Genomic DNA, 7,433 nt, shown 5'->3' on the forward strand with positions numbered 1-7,433 from the left:
AGGGTCACACAACTAGTAAGTGTCAAGTGTCTGCGGTCAGATTTGAACTCAGATCCTCCTGAATCCTGGGCTGGTGCTTTATCCACTGCGCCACTTAACTGCCCCCCTGAATTTTAATTTTTAATGTATAGAAGAATATATTCTCAGAGGCAGCTGGGGGAAAATGTATATAGGACTGCCTTGGAGCCAAGTTCAAGTGCCACCTCTGACAGTTACTGTGTGAACTTGAATGAGACCTCAGTGCTTCAGGAAGCTCCAGGATTACAAATTACAGAGAACTTGCTGATTTTCATTGGCAGAACTGAGTTACTACACTGGTAGTTATTCTTACTGATTAAACCATAAGTCTTGATGCCCTACTCCCTGCTAAAAAAAACTGATATTCCATCCCTTGGATAAAATCTTGCCACATGAATTCTGCTGTAGTTCTCCATGCCAAAAGCAGAGAAACTACTATCTTACAATTTGCCTTAAGGATAATTTCATCCTTAAAAAAGTAGAGGAACAAGGGGAAATTCCATACTGGACCTGCTTCTCACTAATATCAAGGTTACTTTGGTAGAAATGATGGGAAACTTGGAAGGGAAGTGATCACTCTCTCCTAGAGTATGAGACAGAGAATGAAAAAGCATGGTCTGGCATGTACCTCAAATACTGGGAATGCAGATTTCAAAGCTTTTAGAGGAAGGATCCTTTGGACTAAAATTCCACCGAAGAACTCAGCCTGGAGGGATGGAAGATGCTTAAGAATGAAATTCAATCAATTCATCACTCAAGAAGTATTTATTGGGTGCCTACACCTGTTAGGGGTCAGGAATAAAAGTGTAGCATAAAGAATTACTTCTTGCAAAGAGATGACATTCTGAAGAAGAAGAAGGAAACAAATATAAGTAAAACTATATTAAAAAACCAAATTTAATAAATACAAATATTTACAAAGTAGCCAAATACTAAGTAGTTTGGAAGTGATTCAAAAGAAGTTAGTAGGGGCGGCTAGGTGGCGCAGTGGATAAAGCACCAGTCCTGGATTAAGGAGTACTTGAGTTCAAATCTGGCCTCAGACACTTGACACTTACCAGCTGTGTGACCCTGGGCAAGTCACTTAACCCCATTGCCCTGCAAAACAAAAAACAAACAAACAAAAAAAAAACACCCCACACACAAAAGAGGTTAGCAGGGAAGGGGGATCAGGAAAGGCCTCTTGCAGAAGATGGTGCTCAAGTTTCATCTTAAAGAAAAAGGAGGACTCTTTGAAGCCAAAGTAATGAAGGAGTGCTTTCTACTCTTCAAACAATCATTTATAAACATAATCTGCTTACATCTATCTTCTGAGAATTTTAACCCTTTGAAGAGAGATATAATTTTTCATTTTTTCTTTCTATCCATAGTCCCTTGCCCCTAGGAAATAAGGATAAAGGCTAGACCTATGATTTTATTGGTTTGTTCTTCATCCTGTGTTTTTGAAAAGGACCGGTGACATCATGGGTAATGTCTTGAATCAGGGAGTGAATTGGATTTAAATGAGACAGAGTTGCACAAAGGTGTCAGCCTTAATCTTTCTTCCAGAGTCATCAAAGTCTAGTGGCAAGACAAAAGTCGAGATGACTGGCAATAACCCAAGATGCCATGGGATCTTTGATGTATGACCAAGCTCTAAGCTCTCTACAGGTGCCTGCTTCAGCTGCCCTCATGGCTGTTGGAACAAATTGTTCACATGTACTCATTCCATCAGTGGAAGTCTTCACATTCTTGGGGTAGACATCCCCCTAACTCACCAATGGGTTTGAGGCCTGTCAGTTATCCTCTGTGGTTGGGTAGATTAGAGAGGTCAGAGACCAGAAATTAGGAGGTGAGAAGTAATAAAGACTTGACCTATGGTGGTGGCTTTTTGAGTGAAGACAAGGGTTCAGTGTGAGAAATGTTAAGGAGATTGAATCAAGAGAGATTGATAACTCTTTGGATATAGGGGAGGTGGCAGGGGGAAGGGGGAAAGTAGTGAGGGAAAGAGAGGAGTCAAGGATGTCTCTAAGGATACATATCTGGGAGACTAGAAGGAAGGTGGTACCCTCAACAGAAAGAAAAAAACAACAGGAAGAAGGAACAGAAAGAAGAAAAAGAGGGAAGAGTTTGGAGGAAAAGATATTCAATTGTTTTGGATGCTTACGAGATATCCAATGGGATATGCCCACTAGGCAGTTAGTGATGTAGGATTGTGAGCTTCTTGAGGCAGATGTCTTTTGCCTTTCTTTGTATCCCCAGCACTTAGCTCAGTGCCTGGAACATAGAAGGCACTTAATAAATGTTTATTACCCAGTTGGTTGTTGCCCTTCATTCTTGAAGAGGAGCAAAATGACATCAATGGTTAGAATCAAGTTATAGTGTGTCCAACTGTAGCTGATCAGACCAATAAGAGCTAGGAATGCTCTACCACAGGTCACACAAAAATAATCTATTTGAACATTTCTGATGGATTCTCTAAATTTTTGTATTTTGTGTTTCTTTTTAGCTACTTCAATTCTGCTTTGCTCATAGAGCACAGTACCTTCTCTGATGAGGGCATGACATGCTGAGTGGTCCTGTGCCAGTGTCTCCCATGTCAAGCAATCAATTCCAAAGTTATTCAGAGAGACCTTAAGAGTGCCCTTGTATTGCTTTTTCTGACCACCATGTGAGTGCTTGCCTTGTGTGAATTCTCCATAAAATAATCTTTTAGGAAAGCATATATTTGACATTTGAACAACATGGCCAGCCCATCAGAGTTGCTCTCTCTGCAGTAGAGTTTGAGCAAGCACATAGCTTTGTTTCACTCCATTGGTGACCAGGAAAGTGCAAGAGTATCATCCATTATCCAGAACCTGGGAAAGCATACAATCATAAAATTGTCATACAATACTGATTAACTTCTCTGGATAACCAACATTTGATATAATTTTCCATAAGCCTTCATGACTGACAGCATCAAAGGTCTTCCTTGGTCCTTTCTGAAGCCACATTGGCTATCAAGTAGAAGACCATTTTCTAGTGAAAGATAAGCCTATTAAGGATGACTCAGGCAAGAATCTTGCCAGCAATGACTAAGAGAGACACCCCTGTGATTGTCACAGGATATTCTATTTACTTTACCTTTATAGAGATAGACAATGGAGGCATCCTTGAACTCCTGATCTTGCTATATAACCCAGAAAATTTCAGTCAGTTTTTCTATGAGTAATGAACCCTCGGGCACTTTAAAATCTCATCTGGAATAGAATCTGTACAAGGTGCTTTGTCACAGGAGAGAAGCCTAACAGTATTCAAAACCTCTTCAGTTGGAAATTTGTCTAGAGAGTGATTGATTTCAATCTGAAGTAAATAGTCAGTGGCTATAGAATTTATTGATGATGATCTGTTGAGAACAGCTCACATTCAGCTCATGTCTCCAGGATCATGTCCTTATCACTAATCACTGAGAACCCATCAGCACTGAGTAGTTGAGATAAGCCATATGTCTTTGGCCCATAAATAGCCCTCAGGGCATCATAAAAAGTACTTTGGATTGTTACTATCAGTGTAAAACTGAATTTCATCTGCCTTCTTATGGAGCCAAGAATTCTGCATCTCTCTAAGCTTTACCTCTACTTTACTTTTGATGGAGTTAAAGGCTGCCTTCTTAGAGACAGAATGATCTTGCTGGCTAATCCTGTGGAGTTCTTGTTTTTCATTCATCAGCTTCTGAATTTCCTCATTTTCACCAAACCAGTATTGATGTTTGCAAGTGTTCTGACCCAGATGAGTATATGTAGTGCTGCACACAAATTCTTTGAGAGTTGCCCACTCTTTTTCTGCTCCACTGTTGCCACCTATGTATTGATTCAACTTTCCCTCCAAGTTAACAACAAATTGTTCCTGTTTAGAGAAACTCTAATCTATAGACATTGTCTTCTAGTAGTCATTTTGCCTTGGAGCTATTGTTTTTGTTGAATATGAATATTTAGCTTGGAGAGGATGTTAAGGCTACCATTCTTGCTATACTGTCTAAAATATCTAATGAGTGGTCACCAATAAATTATAAGCTTTAGCAAGAGTTAGACTTTTAAGCATTTATTAAGGAGAATAAAAATTTGGTAAAGAGAGAGAGAAAGGCCTAGATTCCTTTATCTATTAAAGGGAGAGAGCATTCCTAGCTCTGCTCTCTGCCAGAGTCCACATGAAAGAGAGCGAGTCAGAGCGCCAGCGTCCCTACTTCTTCCTCCCATAAGCAAACGTCACTTCCTGACGCCAAAGAAAAGACGCATTGTCTTGCCCTCAGAGACCTTCTCCTCATGGTGGAGCTTTCCTACAGTAAGTCTCCAGCAGGTGGCGTCATTCCAATCGTTACAAGGATAAGTCTATGGTGAGTCCAACACTCTGTGCCACACATTGCCTTTATCACTCTCATATCCTATCTATCTCTTCTCTTTATAATGTTATTGTTTATTAAATGCCAATGTTTGCTGCAAAGGTGTATTCATGAAGTTTTATTGTGTTTAGGTAAATAGAAGACAGTGTCAGTGATAAGAAGGTCATGAGATGCACAAGTCTTCAATAGTAAGCATGTTCCTGTTTCCAACTCCATTGTTCCCAAGGACTGCGTGTCATGTGGCAATCATGTGTGTGTTTTTGTTTTTGTTTTTGTTTTTTGCAAGGCAATGAGGGTTAAATGACTTGCCCAGGTCACACAGCTAGTAAATGTCAAGTGTGTGAAGCCATATTTGAACTCAGGTCCTCCTGAATCCAGGGCCAGGGCTTTATGCACTGCACTACCTAGATGTCCCCCTTTTCTTTCTTTCTTTCTTTCTTTCTTTCTTTCTTTCTTTCTTTCTTTCTTTCTTTCTTTCTTTCTTTCTTTCTTTCTTTCTTTCTTTCTTTCTTTCTTTCTTTCTTTCTTTCTTTCTTTCTTCCTTCCTTCCTTCCTTCCTTCCTTCCTTCCTTCCTTCCTTCCTTCCTTCCTTCCTTCCTTCCTTCCTTCCTTTCTTTTTTTGGGGGAGGCAATGAGGGTTAAGTGACTTGCCCAGGGTCACATAGCTAGTAAAGCAATCATGTTTTCATGAGTCTGTCATTCACTCCTTTTGAAAGACATACAAGTTTGTTGACTAGTTTAGTCTTGATTGTAAAAACCTACACCAGCTTCACAGCGCTCCTCTTCACTCTGGCTATTCCAGGAAAAAAAATGTGTATCCTCCTCTGACTTTGGTCTTGTTTCACTCAAAGCTGCTATTTGGATGTGATGCCTGCTGAGTTCTCTGATTATAAGAGTTGTTTGTCTTTCAGGTCTACTGGAATTTGTGTTTTCTATAAGTGTGTACACATTCCATATATCAACAGTGAATAGTATTATCTTTACAGAGGTTTTTGTACTTTTTTTGAGTTTCAACCTCAGGTTGGGATCCCCACCTGCCATGGTAAATAGGCCAGAGCTGGTTAAGCAGACAATTTTTAGGGTACCATTTCTTTTTCTTTTTTTTTAAATAGTATTTTTTCCAATTATATGTAAAAATTGTTTTCAGCATTCATTTTTGTAAGATTTTAAGTTACATTTTTTTCTTCCTCTTTTCCTTTCCTTCTTGCCCTTCCAAAGCCAGCAAGCAACCTAATATAGGTTATAAATTACAATCATGTTAAACATATTTCCACATTAGTCATGTTGTGAGAGAACAATCAAAGCAAAAAGGGAAAACCACAATAAAGAAGAAACAACAACAAAAAAAGTGAAAATAGTATGCTTCATTCTGCATTCATACTCCATAGTACTCTTTCTGCATGTGGAAAGCATTTTCCATCATGAGTCTTTTGTAATGGTTTTGGATCATTGTATTGCTGAGAGGAGCTAAGTCTTTCACAGTTCATCACACAATGTTGCTGTTACTATGTACAATGTTCTCTTGGTTCAGCTCACTTCACTCAGTATCAGTTCATGTAAGTCTTTCCAGGTTTTTCTGAAATCTGCTTGATCATCATTTCTTTTTTTTCTTTCTTTCTTTTTTTTGTGGGGCAATGAGGGTTAAGTGACTTGCCCAGGGTCACACAGCTAGTAAGTGTCAAATGTTTGAGGCCATATTTGAATTCAGTTCCCCCTGAATCCAGGGCCTGTGCTTTATCCACTGTTCTACCTAGCTGCCTCACTGGTCATTATTTCTTATAGAACAATAGTATTCCATTACATTCATATACCACAACTTGTTCGGCTGTAAGGCACCTTTTCAATTAGCAATAATCGTGTCTCAGATAAACCTCATTGGCTACGATACTGCCACTGTGCAAAGCTTTAGGGTACCTTTTCTAGCCCCTTCCTCACACCAAGAGGTGAGCAGTGCATTCCTTAAAAGGCTGCTCAGACACCCAAGGGGCCACCAAATCCATTTCTACTTCTGCTGTGAAGACAACCCCATGGCCACCTGTTTGCAGAGTTGTGACTACAGCTCCTAGTGTATCTGCACCTGCTGCTTCACTACTTACCTGTCACCACAGGACTTTGAGATAGGCCAAAATGACAAAATTGTATGGGTGATGTCTTTTGATTCATGCATAAATTGAATTTAAGTGAGTCAAAGTTGCATGAAGTCATTGGCCTCACTCTTCCACAGTTGTCAGTCCAGGGACAGGACAGAGTTAACATGATTGCTCAAGATGAAGTGGATGATCTTGGCGTCTTCAACGTCTATACAAGCACCAAGCACTCCATAACACTTGCTTCAGCTGCCTTTATGGACATTCGACCAAATTATTCTCATCCACCCATTCCACCAGGGGAGGTCTTCACATATTGGGGTAGACACCCCCCTAATTCACCAATGGGTTTGAGAGCCTTCTGTTACCCTCAACCTGGGTTAGCCTGTTTGCTGAAACAGTTTACTGGGTATGGCTCTTGGGCATGCTACAGCTTCTTGGAGCCACAGTTTAGTTAGGTGGATGAGGTAGACATCAGAGGTAGAAAACATCCCTGAAAAGGGCTCAACAGCCCTCACACCGGAGATACTAGTCTTCCCTGAATACACCCTATACCCCAGTTTATTATCTGACTAGAACTCAGAGACAAAAACAACTGGAAAAAAAACATTGAAGAAGGGCACTAATTAAATAGTTAAGAATTTATATTATGATAATGTAAGGATATAATGGCATATGTATTACCTATATCTGATTGCTAACTGCCTAAGGGAGGGGGGAGGGTAGGGAGGGAAGGAGGGACAAAATTTGGAACTCAAAACTCTAAATGAAAATATTTATTATTAAAAAAAATAAATGTAAGGATAAATCTTAGGGTCACAGATTTAGAGCTTGTAGGCAACTTAGAGGTAATTGAGACCAATTTATTAGTCTCTCTTTTTAGTGAAGAGGAAACTGAATCCTAGAGAGGCTAAAAGACTTGTCCAGGTTTACAAAACCAATAATTATGTGAACTCAGCCCTTCTGCC

The 7,433-nt window shown here is 39.8% G+C and overlaps 1 non-coding gene across 1 annotated transcript; it reads right to left on the bottom strand.

The window, feature by feature from the left end:
* Positions 1–6,146: 6,146 nt before the first annotated feature.
* LOC122726833 lies at positions 6,147–6,283 on the bottom strand. The gene has a single exon (XR_006352827.1). It is a non-coding gene; the product is annotated as a U4 spliceosomal RNA (small nuclear RNA).
* Between the last annotated feature and the right edge of the window lie 1,150 nt (positions 6,284–7,433).

Source organism: Dromiciops gliroides, chromosome 4, assembly GCF_019393635.1.
Source record: "Dromiciops gliroides isolate mDroGli1 chromosome 4, mDroGli1.pri, whole genome shotgun sequence".
NCBI classification, from domain to species: Eukaryota; Metazoa; Chordata; class Mammalia; order Microbiotheria; family Microbiotheriidae; genus Dromiciops; species Dromiciops gliroides.